The 15793-nt window shown below is 54.2% G+C and overlaps 1 pseudogene across 1 annotated transcript in view; it reads left to right on the top strand.

Annotated features, from left to right (window-relative positions):
• Window positions 1-7684: 7684 nt before the first annotated feature.
• The window catches only part of LOC308640494 (dynamin-1-like), a 35881-nt pseudogene continuing 27772 nt past the window's right edge, over window positions 7685-15793 (top strand). The window contains exon 1 of the transcript XR_014024364.1: window positions 7685-7963. The product of XR_014024364.1 is annotated as a dynamin-1-like (transcript). The remainder of the gene's footprint in view (window positions 7964-15793) is intronic.

Here is a 15793-nt window from a genome sequence, read left to right as displayed (position 1 = left end):
CCCGAGGGCCAGGGGGCCCCAGGCAACACAGACCCTCCGTCTCGCGTCCTCTGCATTGGGAAGGGGTGGCTCTGAGACTCAGGTCCTTCTGGTGCCCAGAGGGGTCTGTCGTCCGGCGAGGACATCGCCAGGGACTTTCAGATGGACTTGTCCCTAACCGATCTCTCCGAGGCTGCCGCCGTCCCGTGATCCTGAGCCCTCAAGGGCCTGGGGTGGGAGGGGGCGACAGCGGGCTGGTGCACCTTCGGCTACCGGGCCCGCGAGAGGGCGCCCAAGGTCGCACAGCCCCGTGGGAGTTTGCCCTAAAACGAGGCGAGGCGGGCTGGCTTGAAAGTATTTTTCTTGTAAGAGTCGCCAGAGACGTGAGGAAAGCCGAGTTCAGTTATAAAAGACGGCCCTGCCCCCTCATCCTGCCCCTAAAACGGTCCCCACTCCCAAAGACTCCCTAATGACCGCTCTGTCCAGCCCCCTCATCCTGCCCCTAAAACGGTCCCCACTCCCAAAGACTCCCTAATGACCGCTCTGTCCACTACCCAGGACCACTCTGCCCACTATCCTTGGTTTCTAAGTGGCAATTCCTTTCCCCTTTTCTGCTGCTCAGAGCTGTCTACACATCTGGGCAAATCGCTTATTTTGCGTTCAGCGCCGACTGTGTGAGGACGGGGCGCACGGTGGCGCTAGGGACTGCAGTCCTGAGGCAGGTGATAGCTGTCCGGTAGCGTCAACAAATCACCGCAGTCAGGTGACAGGCGCTGCCTCAAGGCTCCGGACGGGCTCTACTGCAGCCCGGGGCGGGGGAGTGGGCCGCAGAGGTCTCTAACTCGACCTGAACCAGCCCAGAGGAGCTGGACTTAAGGCACCGGACCCAGCGCGGGGATTTCGGCGCTGATGGGAAGAAATGCATCCAGGAAGGTGGGGACTTTGAACGTCAGGATGAGGAGGTGGGCATCATCCCTGAAGGATAGGGAACTGCAGGAAAGGGAGTGACGGCCGCAAATGACAGCATCAAATCCCTGGATTAGAAAACACATTTTGTGGACTGAGGTTATAGCTCAGTGGTTGAGCGCTTGCCTCGCATGCGTGAGGCACTGGGTTCGATTTGCAGCACCCCATAAAATAAATAAGTAAATAAAATAAATATATTCTGTCCATCTGCAACTAAAAACAAAAACAAAAACGCATGTTGTTGCCACATGGGCACAGCCGGTGGCAAGGAGCGAAAGTTGAGAGTCCGGGTAGCCCAGGCTGCCAACCAGGCGGAAGGACGTTGACACCTCGATTAGGTGACTGCCTTGGAGAAGTCCAGGGTTGAATCTGGGCTCCCCGCCTTGAGGCCAGGCGAGAGTCTTCTCAAACGGTTTCATCCTCTGTAAAATGAGTGCCCCCTCCCAGGAGAGTGTGAAGGTAACCTTACATAATCGTTAGCACTCCTTCTGGCACACAGACTAGCAAATTGCCAAAGTAAAACCACTAAAAATACTGCTGCTGGTGGTGAAGGTAGGAAGCCAGGGCTAACTTCCTGAGTTGGTTCATTTTTTCCCGAAAGCAATTTGCATATCTTCTATTAAGACTTCAGAACACAGTTCTTCCCTTTGACCAGGTAAATCCACGTGTAGGAATCCAGCCCAAGAAAATGATCAGAAATGAGACTTTTAAAAAACAGCAGGTTGTTCATAAGAACATTATTTATAATAGCCGTCTAGAAAAGAATCAACCTTAGGGGAATAATTTAAAAAATCATGGTGTCCACCTCTTAAGGAACAGCACACAGCCATCAGAAATTACATTTTCAAAGGCTTAAATATATTTAAACACAATATATGATATGACATGAACTCAGCAGGTTACAAAACTGCATACACTTTATGATCTCAGTTTGGGAAAAATAAATATATATGCATAGTGGGCTCAAGGGAGTTTCACTTTCTCTCCCTTTTTCTAATTTGCAATGATAGGTTTGGATAACTTAATCCTAGGGTTAGAGCGGACTTTATTTTACTTTTTTAGTGTATTTGATCTCATGCTGCCTCCTGAGGACCATATAAGATAGGGGAAGGGAGCACTCTGGGGACACTGGAACTAATTGCTTTTAATCAGCCTCTTGCTGGCAAATCCCCTGGAAGAATATCTTTGGAGGGTGAAGAGAGGTTCATCTCTGTCCACCCCAAATGAAGTCCAAGGTCATGGGAACAACTGACTTGAGTGTTCTCTATCACAAAGCAAATTCTTAAATTCGCATGGATCTATATTCAGACTTACTCTGCTCCCCAATCTGCCAAGAAAATACCATGGTGATTATGGCTTTGGAATACATCGTAGTGCCTGACTGTGTAAGCTTCTGACATTATCATTCTTTAAAGAAAAAAATACTTGGGCTGGGTGCAACTCCGTAGTAGAGCATTTGCCCAGCATACTTAAGCCCTGGATTCAATTCCCAGTACCATAAACAAAACAAATTCTTGATGACTCCCAATTGCAAATATTTTTCTATGTAATTTTCATGTAGATTATAGAATTTGATCAAACTTCTTCCAACACCAGAAATCCCATCTGAATTTTGACTGATTTTGTATTAAAGGTGTTTCAGTTAAACAAATGACATCCTTATTCAGTTTTAAAATGAAGTAAAAGTCTCCAAATATTGAAGCTTTGCATTGTGCTATAGTTTTGGAAGTTTCTTTGCCTAACACCTGTGTGATGTGTGTGTGTGTGTGTGTTTGTGTGTGTGTGTGTGTGTGGTGCTGGGGATTGAACCAGGCCCTTGTGCATGAGAAGCAAGCACTCTACCAACTGAGCTATATCCCCAGCCCCCCCCCCCACACACACCTATATGATTTTTTTAAAAAATATTTTTTAAGTTGTAATTGGACACAATATCTTTTATTTATTTTTGTGTGGTGCTGAGGATCGAACCCAATACCTCATACGAGGCGGGCACTCTACCAATGAGCTACAGCCCCAGCCCCACCTGTATGATTCCTACAGTGGCAATTGTCACTATTTTTCCCAGTAAGCTTTCTAAGTGGCTATCGATTATGGCATCTTTATTTTGTAACCTGGTAATGTAATCCCACATTATTTCTGTCTTCAGTGATGTCATGTACTCCTTGATGGCAGGAAGCAGCTTCTGCATGTCCCCATTTCCTTGGGATCTAGAAGGGCCAGGTACACCACAGGGTTGCCTGGTGAAGTCAATTAAACAAGTAAATGAATGAGTGGATGCATGAATCCAGGATGCAATTGCCTCCCTCTGCCCTTGAGTTGGTGTTCATGGTGGCAGCACAAATGGGCAGTAAAGTGAACCCCACAACCAGACTCCCTAGCTCAGAATTCCCAGGAACAGGCTGTGCTCCTGGGAATGATGGAGGGCATGATGGAGCATACCAATTGGACACTGAGTCACTCCAAGTCAGGCAAGAGGCAGGGGAAATGGAAGGCCATATCCTTATCACGAGGCCTCCCCAGTGGCTGCCGCCCACCTGTTCCTCTTCTTATCAATAAATGGGGTTGGAGACAGAGGACAGAGGTGGAATTACCTTGTTGCTGCCCCTGTCTTCTGGAGTGGCCTGGGGCAGGCCCCCTGCTGCCCTTAGGGCCATCTCTTCTGAAGAGGACCAATGTGTGGGTAATAGGTGGTCCTCGTCTCCCCACACCTGGTCGCCACATGCAACAGCACCCTCCGCTTCCTTTGGCAGACTAAAGAAGTCTCTCTCTGGACAGCGCGATGTTGATGGGATTGCGATTACACTAATCACAGCGCTCACTATTCACTGTTCCAGTGCTTCCCTAAATTGTAATGACATCACTAAATCCTCCCAGCCTCCTACAAGTTGGGCTCTATTATTATCCATCCCCCTTTCAGAGATGAAGAAACTGAGCTCGGGGAGGTAAAGTAAGTGACAGTAAGACATCAGGTCAGAAAGTGGTAAAGGCGGGATGAACCCCCTTTTCCGCAGGACAGGATGAGCCCTGCATCTTGTTAACCTCTTCATGCCCTGTGTCTTGCATGAAGCCTGGCCACTGATCCAGACCTGTTGGAGAATACATGACAAATGAATGGGCAACTCCAAAGGCCAGCCTCTGAGCAACTTAGTGACTAAATATAGTGGCTTGAAACAGGAGTTGTATGAGGCCACTGTTCAAATCAACTAGTGGTTTTTTGTGGTTGTTGTTTGTTTGGTACTGGGATTGAACTCAGGGGCACTCGACCACCGAGCCACATCCCCAACCCTATTTTGTATTTTATTTAGAGACAGGTCTTGCTGAGTTGCTTAGGGCCTTGCTAAGTTGCTGAGGCTGGCTTTGAACTCTCGATCCTCCTGCCTCAGCCTCCCAAGCCCTGGGATTACAGCTGTGAGCCACCCCGCCCAGCCCAGTGTTTTTGAGCACCTGCGACGTGCACAACAGAAATGCTACCAGAGGGGCTAGTGTATAGTTTTATGTGCATTAAAAAATATGTGGAGGGTATGGCGGAGAATATCAGTGTGGAAGCTGAGTCACCCACTTCCGTCCACAACTTGACTCAAAGTCACTTCTTGACTTTGTGACCTTTGCCACATCCTCTGTTACTTTTCTGTAGCTCAGTCAAAATGAGCTAATGAAGGGTGGGAGACAGCTGGTGCCTCCCTTGGCCCAGTGACCTGGCTAGAAGGAGACGCCCAGTGAATGCAATGGGTTTAGCACAGTTGGTCAAAACTCTGGAGGGAGAGAATCCTGCCTCCCGGGTACTCAAAGCAGAGGGTCAGAGCCATTTCTAAGACTCTCATTCAATTCATCGGCCCCCAGGGGACCCAGCTGCCCTGAGCCTGGGACACCCATCTGTAGCAGCTCTCCTTTAGCCTCTGCTAAGCCCAGTGCAGAAAACGAGGCCAGGTAGGCTTCAGGTGTGTCCCCTTTCTGACTTCAGACTTCATGCTGTTTCCCTGCCCACCACATTCTCCCTCCTTCACACCTCCAAGTGGTATTTGGTGTATTCCCCCCACTTTTTAAAATACTTAATTTTTAGTTATAGGTGGACACTATATATTTTATTTTTTTTATGTGATGCTGAGGATCAAACCCAGGGCCTCACACATGCTAGGTGAGCGCTCTACCTCTGAGCCACAACCCCAGCCCCACTTTTTTTTTTTTTTGGTGGTACTGGAGATGGAACCCAGGTTTAGGGCCTCACACATGCTAGGTAAGTACTCTGTACTCTATCACTGAGCTATACCACCAGTCCTTTTCTTTTTCTTTTTGAGACAGAGTCTTGGTAAGTTTCCAAGGTTGATCCTTTTTAGTCTCTGAGTAGCTGTGATTGTAGACGTGTACAGCCACACACAGTCCATTCATTCATTGTTCAAGTCCAACCCAGCAATTTTTAGTAGACCAGGGAACAATCAAGGCACTACCAAATAGTAAAAAAAAAAAAAAACTATGCAGCCCTGAACAAGGAATGTGGCAGATTTGGAAGATGTCTAAGACATTGCTTCTAAAAGGAAAGTTGCACACAGTATATATAAGAACTTCTCCAACTTTGATGTGCACAGAAATTTCCTGGAGTCCTTGGTTCTTTTTAAATACAGGTCATGATGCAACAGGTCTCTGCTGAGGCGTGAGACTGAATTTCCCCAGGAGGCCCAGTCTGCTGGCGTGATTATCAGTGACACAGAATCCTAAAGTATTTAGTATGATCCCATCTGTGAAAACAAAATAGAACAAAACAAATTCATATGGGGGGCGGGATCTAGAGGATAAACCCTAAGTTATAGATACCCGTGATCTCTTGGTGCAAGGATAATCTGAGGCCTTCAAATATTTGTATAAAGCCTGATTTTTATAAAAAGACTAGCTATTATAATTAGGGAAAAAGATTAAACCAATAAAAGCCCAGTGGTGACAGTATCCCTCTAGGCAGACATCTGTGAATGCAGCCCAGTTGAATGTACTGTTCGTCCCAGCTCCCATCACTGCCCTCTCTGGTCCTCAGAGCATAATAATAGGCCAGCTTAGAGCAGCCACTCAGGATGCAGATGTGAGGCATATGGAATTGATGTTTCAGCTGGCTGGAAAGTTGTCCTCATCCAGGTTCTCACAGCTGGGGACTAATAAGAGCCTCCTGAGTACCTGGCCTAGGCCCTGCCCTACATGAGCATTCTGCTCTAGCACCATGTCCATTAGCCAGATTACACAACTAAGGCTCCGAGATGTGAAAGGACCTGGGTCAGACAGCTTGTCTAAGGCTGGGCTAGACTCCTAACCCACTCCCTGGGGCTCTGAGGGGTAGGGTCTACTGACTCCCCCTGCCTGCCTGGAAAATTCGTGCCCTACATGGGGCAGTCCCTTACTTGCTTCAAGTCTGCTCTTGACCAACCCGTTCTGTGTCCACTCTCCACAGCAAAACAAACCCTGCCCTGCTTCCTGGCCTGCAGACCTGCTTCCTTGCTCGTCACCATATGGCAAGCTGTGTCTATTGGCTGACTCGTGTATCATCCCTCTTTCTTGCATTAGCCTGTAAGCTACATTTTAGTAAGCAACATGTCATTTTGCTCGCAGCTATATCTCTGGGGCCTAGCACAGTGCCTGGTTCCATAATACGTACTCCGTGCATGAAAACTGGACAGTCTCCAACTCCTGGGTCACTGCTCTCCCTCACAGGGAAATGACCTGCTGAGCCTCCAAACATCAAAGTATGCTGCCTCCCTTTCTAGCCTCCCAGTGGAGAGTTCAAATTGTTTCTTAAGTGAAGAGGCAGATGGTTGGGCCTGGAGCCTCAGGGCCTCTCTGTGTGGAAAGACTTAGCAGGGAAGGGTTACGGTGGTCCTGGATTTGAATCCCATATTTTGCCACCATCCTGATGGAGTCAGGTACAGGGCGTCTCTGTCTAAGACAAGAACTTCTAACTCTCCCAAGGGTCTTGTTAGCATTGGGGTCTTTGTCCCTGCTCTTCCTCTTGATCTGCCCGTGACAGACTCTCTTCTCCAAGGTCACTTCTTTGGAGAACCCTAATTCCTTCCAGTTTAAAACGACTTTTCCACACCCACAGATAATGCTGCATACTCCCCATTGATTTCCTCCATTGCTCTTGCTATGAAAGGTTTCTGCTTTTACTATTCCATTTGCCTGCTCATCGGTTCCTGTCTATCCTGCCAGCTTTGTGTAAGATCTGTGAGGCCAGAGACCTGGCTATCTTGTTAGTGCTGAATCTGCAGGCCCAGGATGGGGCCTGGTTTATAGTGGGTGCTCAGTAGGTATGGTTGAATTAATGCTCCATCCTTCTCCTTCTAGGAACAGAGAAAATGAGGCTCAGACAGGAAAGGATATGCAGGAGACTAGTGTCAGACCCTAGGGCAGAAGGCAGCAAGGTCAAGAGGAACTCTGTCAGGGGACTGTGACCTTGGAGCAATTTGATAGTCTCTCCAGGCCTCAGTTTCCCCAACTGTACGATGAAGTAAGACAGCTGAGACCTCCATCCAATATCCCATTGCGAGGGGTGGTATACAGCCCACTTCCAGAAACGATATCTTCTGCAAAGCATCAGTACCCCTAGATACTGGTAAATCGCCCCAAAAGCTGCAGGAGAAAACTACAACAACCATAACACCCCGGGAGGCGCCTGCGCACTGCCGCCTGCCCGCAGGGCCGCGGACGCCCTCTCGTGGCGGTCCGACGTAGTGCTCCGCTCCGATCCCCGAGGGGCGGGGGGCCCACGGCGCCCGCAGTCTGGGCGCGCGGCTGCAGCGGCGGAGCCGGAGCCGGAGCCGGGAGCGGGAGCCGGAGCGGGAGCGGCGGCCGGATCGCAGCCCGCGGGGCCCGCCGCAACCATGGGCAACCGGGGCATGGAGGATCTCATCCCGCTGGTCAACCGGCTGCAGGATGCCTTCTCCACCATCGGCCAGAACGCGGACCTCGACCTGCCGCAGATCGCCGTGGTGGGCGGCCAGAGCGCCGGCAAGAGCTCGGTGCTTGAGAATTTCATAGGCAGGTAGGAGCGGCGCGCCCCCGAGCGCGCCCCCCACCCCGGGGCCCCGGGCTCCGACGGCGCCGCGACCTCCCAGCCCCCGGGCTGCGGCGGCGGACGGCGCGCCCCCACCCGCTGCGGGAGGAGGCGGCCCTCCCCCACCGCGAGCCCCTGGGGGCGGCGGCGCCCCCGGCTAGTCTGCAAACGTCGGCCAGCCCGGGGCCACAGAATCACGCCCCCTCCTCCGCCCCGTCCTTTAGGGGAGTCAGCGCTCTGCCAGGAGCAGAGAAGTGCCCCCAGACCCATCTCCGCGGGGGCCGCATTACTCAGTGCCTCCCTCAGCCCGGGAGTCCCTAGGACCGGGCAGCACCCCCGGGGCAGTGCCCCCTTTCCTAGGCTCCAAGGGGTCAGCCCCTGTACCGTGACAAGGGACCTCCCCCAGGTCCTGGAAGAGGACACAGCCCCGTGGGCATCGAGGACCAGGCAGTCTCCCGGCTGACACACACACCTCTGCGGCTCCCGCCGCCATCCGTGCGCAGCGCGGTGCAGTGGGGGCGCGGGCTGCGGGGCGAGGAAGGGAGGGGGGAGAAAACACTTCGGGTCGCTTCTCAGCTGCAGCCCCTGGCCTCGCCTGCCCCCGGGTCGGGGGCGCCTGCCAGTGTGGTTCTCCCCAAGGCCTGGCAGAGGGATTGTGATGCAGGGAGCAGGCAGCGGAGGGCAGAGATGACTAAGACAGGAGGCAGGAGGCGGGCAGGGGGAGCCATTTGCAGAACCTAATCCCCCTCCCGCCTCTGATCCCACAAGGCGCTGGGAGGGCCAGGTGACAGAGTGGGGAGCAAACGCAAAGACAAAGGGTCCTGGGATGGGGGGGGGCGCGGGCAGGTCATGACACCCCAGGCTCCCCTCTGAGACGGAGAAGATAGAGGTGGCTTTCTGGTGCTGAGAAGGAGCAGAGAGGATTCCGCGGTGCTGGAAGCGGATGGGGGGCTGGGCAGGCTGAGGCAGGAAAGCTGACAGTGACCTTCCCCTCCATCATCAACATCCCTCCACTCTCCAGGAACCTGGCTTTCTTCCGACGACCTTCATGGCTAAGGAAGTGTTGGCACAGGGAAAGGAGGCAGGGGCCCCTCCCCCCAAGGGGACAGCAGTTCTGTAGGGTGACATCCAGGTTCTGCTTTGAAACCTCAGGCTAGTCTCTTGCTCTCTCTGACCCTCAGTTGTCACATGTTTAATATAACAGTTGGAATGGACTGGATAGTTGTTCCTGCCCCTCAAATGTCCTGGGAAGACCGCTGCCAACCCTAGAGAGTCAAGAGAAGGACCTGAGTATCTGTGGGATGTTGGAAAGTCTCCCCCCAGGACATGCCCATCTGGTCAGCACAGAGGGAGGCCTTCTGTCTCTCCAGGACAGCTCCTACAGAACACCCCTTCAGATCACGTGACCCCAGAGCTGCAGAGAAACCTATTCGGCACCTTCCCACAGCCCTGTCCAGCACTCAGGATTAGGGCAGAGGGTACTTTGGAGACAACGGTTCCCAAGGGTGTCCAGCACTTGTTCCATATTCTACCTCTTGTTAAATATTTGCTGTGCCAGGCCAGCTGGTCTGGGCAGGGGTATAGAGTCAGGGACCTCAGCTCCTGTCCCTGCAGCCCCTCCCTCATGCCCCACACCTTGCTGAGTCCTCCACAGGCTCACAGCAGCCCCCCCCCAGAGGCAGGCACGTGATGCCCACCCTACAGATGGGGAAACTGAGACCCTGGAGGTTAATTAAATGCCTTGCCAAGATCACACATTCAGGAAGTGCAGCCCATGTCAGTCCAAGCCCGGGTTCCTGAGGGTGACCAACAGCAGCCTCTGAGGGCCAGTCCCTGCGCTGGGCGTGGGAACGTGCAGGTGTGTGGACTTCGTTTTCCTTATCTGAGGAATGGGAACACTGACAACTGCTGCCCTGCCTTCCTGAGCCAGTGGCTGTGGGACACGAGTTCATGGGTGGCAAAGCCCTTTTGTAAACATGTGGGGGAAGGTGTTGACAGTCTAGATGTGTGCCGCTCCTGGCTCCCGCTTCTGGGAGTCCACTGGGCAGCAGGCCAGCCCTAGCCCCACCCTGGCCCCAGCCCCTAGCCCAGCCCCAGCCCCAGCAGATTCAGCCACTGTTGGCTCGTTCAGGGGCAGAATGAGGTGTGAACTCTGCTCAGGAGGCCTGGCCCTCTTGCTGCCCTCCGCATCTCAACACCCTTGCCGGGATCCCTGAAGGAAGATGTGTAGGGTGCCTGACACCCACCGGCCCAGGGAGCTGGAAGAGCCCTCCTCTAAGTGTGGGGGAGGGGTGGGAGAGCACTGGGATCCCGGAAGCGAGGGAGGGGGCCAGTGCTGGGGCAGAAGCAGGGAAACCGAGGCTCAGTGGCCCTCAGACAGCCCTGCCCGCTCCCTCACAGGCTTCCGACCTCTCCACCCAGGGCTGGTCCCCAGTCTGGTGAGCACGGTAACAGTAGCTCTGCCTCCTGGGGCTTCCCAGGAGCCAACCCCCTGAGGAGAGGAAGTGGAAATCGAGTTGGAGGAAACCAGCTGAGGTAGGCTAGCCTGGGCTCCTGGGTACCCAGGAGGACCTTGCCGCCAGCTCTGCGATGGAGGTGGCCGGGCAGCTGCCCAGGACCCTGCTGGGACTTGTCTGGATCTACGCTACGTCTTCACTCCCCTTTCACAGAAGGGCAAATGGAGGTTGGCTCCTCGGGTCATTTAGCAAGCATTCCTGGAGGCCACGGAGCCTTGAGGCCAGGGATTTTGCAGGGAGGAGACAAAGGCAGAGGAGTGTGGCCAGCGTTGGAAGGGCAGAGAAGGCCTCCAGGAGCAGGCGGCACCAGGGTGAGCGATGAACCGAGAGGAGCTGTGAGAGTAGCTGGGGGGAACTCTGGGCCAGGGAACAGAAAATGCAAAAGCCCTGGGCCAGGACAAAAGGCAAAGGCCCTGGGGCAGGACAAAAGGTGGTGTCGAGGAGAAATGAGATAAAAGAGGTAGGCAGGCAGGGGCTCGGTGAGGAATGTGTGTGTGTCTTCATTTTTCTTGGAAGCCTTTAAGTAATTCAATGACTTTAACTGATTCTGGCAAGTATGTGACTTGGGGACAGGGTCAGAGAGAAAGCAAGAGTGGCTGCTGCATGGGCACGAGGCGGGGGCCTCGGCCAGAGCCATACCTCTGTCGAGAATTGTGGGGTTCAGGATCTGTGGTGGGTGGACACAAAAGGTGGGAAAGAGGGATCAAAAATGACTTCAGGGCCTGTCATCCCGGCGATTCAGGAGGCTGAGGCAGGAGGATCACAAGTTTGAGGCCAACCTTAGCAACTTAGTGAGGACCTAAGCAACTTAGCAAGACTGTCTCAAAATTTTAAAAAAAGAAAAAAAAGGAAAGAAAGGAGGGCTGGGGCAGCCCAGTGGTTCAATCCCGGGTACCAAAAAGAAAACCAGGTCTTTGACGCATGCTCAGAAGCAGGAATGTCGCTGTTGATGGAGTCAGGGATAGGGGGGCAGGGCAGATTGGGGGCCAGGGAAGAGGGTGCTGGGTTAGACATACTGAGCCTGAGGTGCCCATTAGACTCCCGGGGAAGTGTCAGGAGCTGGGGGAAGGCGGGCTGGAAATGGAAATTTGGGAGTTGTCGTGTAAACCCGGAGAGTAGATGAGCTCATTCTGGGGTAAGTTCAGAGGAGGATCCGTGGCCCCCTGCATGCCCCAGCAACACCTGGCCCTAGGTCAAGGGGCCTGTCCAGGGTCCTGGAGCGCTCCTCCAGGGCCAGAGGCGTGCCCGCCCCGCCCCGCCCTCCAGCCCCCCGGGAAGGCTGAGGCAGGGGGGATTTGCGGAGAGGAAGGTGCAGGGGCTAGAGCCAGGCCTGAGGGTGGCCCACCTGGAGCGTGTGCTCCACCCCTGCCCAGCTGCTGTCTCCTCATCTGTAAAATGGGGACAATGACACCTCCCTGGTGGGACTGCAGTGGAGCTGGAACTGGAGGGCCTGGCGTGGAGGACGCGCCAGTTCATCCCTGCTGGGGCCTGGGCAGGCAAGGCTTTGATGTCCTGCAGCCTGGGAGGGGGCCACAGTTGGGGTGGGGATCGGCTCCATCCAGGTGGGGTAGCGGACCCCTGGGAACCTCTGCCTGGATGGAGCTGGGGTTTTAGGTGGCTGCCTACCTACACCCCATGTGGGTCCCCAGCTGCTTCCCCAGGGGCCTGGTGCTGGCCTTGGCCTCTGAGAGCCCTTCTTTGGTCAGGCCTGGCCCTCCTCTGGGAGACACCCACTCCCCACTGTAAAGCTCTGTGCTGTCCCTGAACACTCTGGGGCGCACACTGGTGTTCCCGTTTCTTAGACTGGGAGACTGAGACCAGAGAAGACGAGGGGTTAACTGGGATCTGAGGCAGAGAGTCGCTGTCTGACTGCAGATATTTCCTTGAAACCTGCCCTGGGCCAGGCCCCAGGGACGGGGCTGAGAACCAGGTAGACCTACCTGTGCTTCGGGAAGGTCCCAGCCAAGAGGACAGGAGACTGTGAAACCCACAAGGATCCCACGGGAGCCTGAGAGTGAAGAGAAGCCCTGGCCTGGGGTCAGAGAAGGCCCTCCGGAGGTGGCACTGAGGCTGGACAAGCAGAGGGAACCAGTCCAGGTGCCTGCTTGGCCCCAAGAGGGGAGAAGCCTGCGAGATTGAGGACCCTGGTGAAGGACCCTGAGTGAGAGGCAGAGGCCACAGGCCAGACTGAGAAGGTGGGGGAGGCAGGATTGTCGTCCCTGTCCCCAGAGAGCTGTGGCAGCTGCCCTGGGCGCCAGCCTCCGTGTGCCTCAGCGCACACACCTGCCCCACGCTCAGCGGTGCTGCCAGGGACTGCGTGTGGAATCCATTCCTGGGGGCTGGACTTAAGGAAAGGTGCCCTGCCAGGGACATTCTGCCCAAACCCCGCCCCTCCTGGTGGCCCAGAGGAGCTAGGAATGAAAGGTGACCCTGGCAGACAGCATCTGATCCCGGTGCCAGGAGACTGAATTTCCCAGGCTTTGGCCAGGGTCAGAGGGTGGGAAGGCAGAGGGTGGGGTGGGCAGGCAGGCGGGTGGGGCAGCGGCAGAGGAGCCAGTCACGGGTGCAGTCTTGTCAGACGTGGGCAAGAGCAGAAATGGAGGCCCACATGCCATATGGCCTAACAATCCAGCTATAAATCAAGCTGCGGCTGCTAAACACGAGGCGTTCTGTTCTCCCACCTTGACACACACACCTTCACAACCGCCTGGTAGGCTGGGTTTGAATTTAGGACTTGAGGTCCCTCTGAGTGGGGACAGATGGCCCTTCCCCCTGGGCTGCCCTGGTCCCTCCTCACTCCACCTCACGCCACCAGGAGCCTCCAGAGCTCACCCGGCCCTCATTCTCCACTCCTCCATGGGCCCAAGAAGGACCCTCCTTGGGCCTGTGCTGCCCCCTGAAACAAAATCCATTTGCAGGAGGCAGACCCAGGGGTGGGCTAGGGACTGCTTGAGAGGGGATCCCAGGGTTCCCAAGGTAGCCTGGGAGGGGTCTGCAGGCTCTAGCTGGCTCCCTTCCCTTGGTTCCTTGCCCCCCAGGGAGGGTGAAGCCGGAGAAAGTCCAGAGGGCCCCCTGAGTGTGAGACCCAGGATCAGGGCCCGATTCCCCATGTCTAAGGAAGACAGTGCCCACCGCAGTCTCCTTGGAATCAACATTCCAATTGCAGAGCAGCAGAAATGAACACCCCAGGTTTTTAGATGGCCAAATGGCACACAGAGGGTAGGGAACCTGCCTGAAGTCACACAGCGATTAAATCAAGAGGAAGGACAGGAAGTGGCACAGGTCTCCACACACATGTGCCACCCCATCTCCCCTCTCCTCTGCTCCCCCCAGCGTCTCTGCGCTCTTACCCATTCCCTGGGCTGAGATCTGGGTAAGAACTGAGAGTGGAGCCTGGTGCAGTGGCGCACGCCTGTAATCTCAGCGGCTTGGGAGGCTGAGGCAGGAGAATCATGAGTTCAAAGCCAGCCTCGGAACTTAGCGAGACCCTGTCTCTAAATAAAATATTTAAAATTAGGCTGGGGATGTGGCTCAGTGGTTAAGTGCCCCTGGGTTCCATCTCTGGTACCAGGGAGATTGAACAAGGGCTGGAGTTGGGGCTCAGAGGTAGAGCACTCGCCTAGCACTCATGAGGCACTGGATTTGATCCTCAGCACCACATAAAGTAAAATAAAGACATTGTGTCCGCCTACAACTAAAAAATAAATATTAAAAAAAAACCCTGAAAGTGGTCTGGAGAGCAGCTCTAGCAACTCGGAATTATCCTAGGCAACGGGGGAAAGGAATATCAGGTTGAAAGATACTCAGGACGGTCTTCTAGATGGATCTTCCCAGGGCCCTGGCCAGAGGCCCCGGGATCCACCTCCCCTCACCCTCCCCATCCAGTCCAGCCTCCTGCCCTGTCTACCTACCCCTGACCTCTACTGCCTTCACCCCTCTCAACCCAATCCATTCCCTGCACAATAGTGGGGGACTCTCCAAGCCCCCCATCTAACCTCTTCTGCCTGAAGTCTACTGTGGAGACCCTGCCCCCATAACCAGGCCCCAGCTCCCGAGTTGGGCCCCTGAGGCCTGGCCCCCGGCCCTGTTTCCCCCAGCCCTGCCTCCTGGGCCGCCTGAGCTTACAGGTCATGGGAAGAGGGAGCTGAGCCCTTTCCCATGGTCCTGGGTGCCCACTGCGCCCCGTTGCCCCAGCCCCATCTCCCTGCTTCACTGGCTCCTTCCCCCCGAGTCTCTCGTCAGCCGTCACCTACTCCAGGGTGCCATCCCCATCACCCGCCCCACCGACCTGACCCTCCTGGTGTTGGGTATGGCTCTATTTCCTCTTAGGATGTCCTGACAGACAACAGCAATGACCGTGGCTACTTTTCACCTCGAATCCATTCATTACCATGTTACTCTTTTATCAGATACCTTTGGTCTCAGCACAGGGAAAAAGGAGGCCACTGGCCAGGAGGAGGAGGAGGATCTCTGTAGCTGAGTCACGCTCACCTGAGAGTCCCCAGCTGGAGGGAGTACAGAGAAGGTACCCAGTGCCTGCCAGTATCCAGGTCTGGTTGCCCAGTGGGCACCCTCTGTGGGGCCTTCCGCAGCCAGGACCTCAGGGCATCCCCTCTACAGTCCAGGGAGGGAGCTGCTACATTGGCTCCCATTTCACGGATGGGAAAACGGAGGCCTGGAGCAGGGGCGCACTTCTGTGGTAGAGCTGGTGCTCCTGGTGAATCCAGATGTAGCTCCAGATTGAATGGCTCCAGCGTGTTGTCTGGTGAGTCAAGAAGCTTCTGAAACGTGGATAGGGACCCAGCTCAGGGGCACAGGGCTTTATCTCTCTGAGTGTCAGTTTCTTCCCCAGGGAGATGGGGAAACTGATGGCATCCACCTTCCACAGCCGTGGGAGAATCAATCCAGAGGACGCAGATCCCTTAAGCAGCTTTATTGTTGTGTAATAAAAAATTTATATACCATAAAATTCACTCATGCTAAGTGTATAATTCAAGGATTTTTAGTATATCTATGGAGTCGTGAAACCATCTCCACAGTCTAATTTTAGAATATTTCCTTCACCCCCAAAAGAAATCTCAGGATGGTGTGGATTTTGAAGCTGCTGGCAAAGGTTTGGCCGACAGCCAGCAATCCATCAGCAATTATTATTATTGATAATAAAATGTTTACAAAGGTTATCCCCCAGTGTTGGGATGATGATTGGTCATTTCTAAAGTATTTATGTATCTTCTGGACTTTTTCAAATGGAGAGCATATGATTTTTTAAAATTGGGGGCAAAAGAGAAATATGTTTCCTTTT

The sequence above is a fragment of the Spermophilus citellus genome, assembly GCF_964194105.1.
Source record: "Spermophilus citellus genome assembly, contig: SCAFFOLD_147, whole genome shotgun sequence".
Classification (NCBI taxonomy): domain Eukaryota; kingdom Metazoa; phylum Chordata; class Mammalia; order Rodentia; family Sciuridae; genus Spermophilus; species Spermophilus citellus.
Note: the sequence above shows the minus strand (reverse complement) of the source record. Positions and strands in the feature narration are given on the sequence as shown.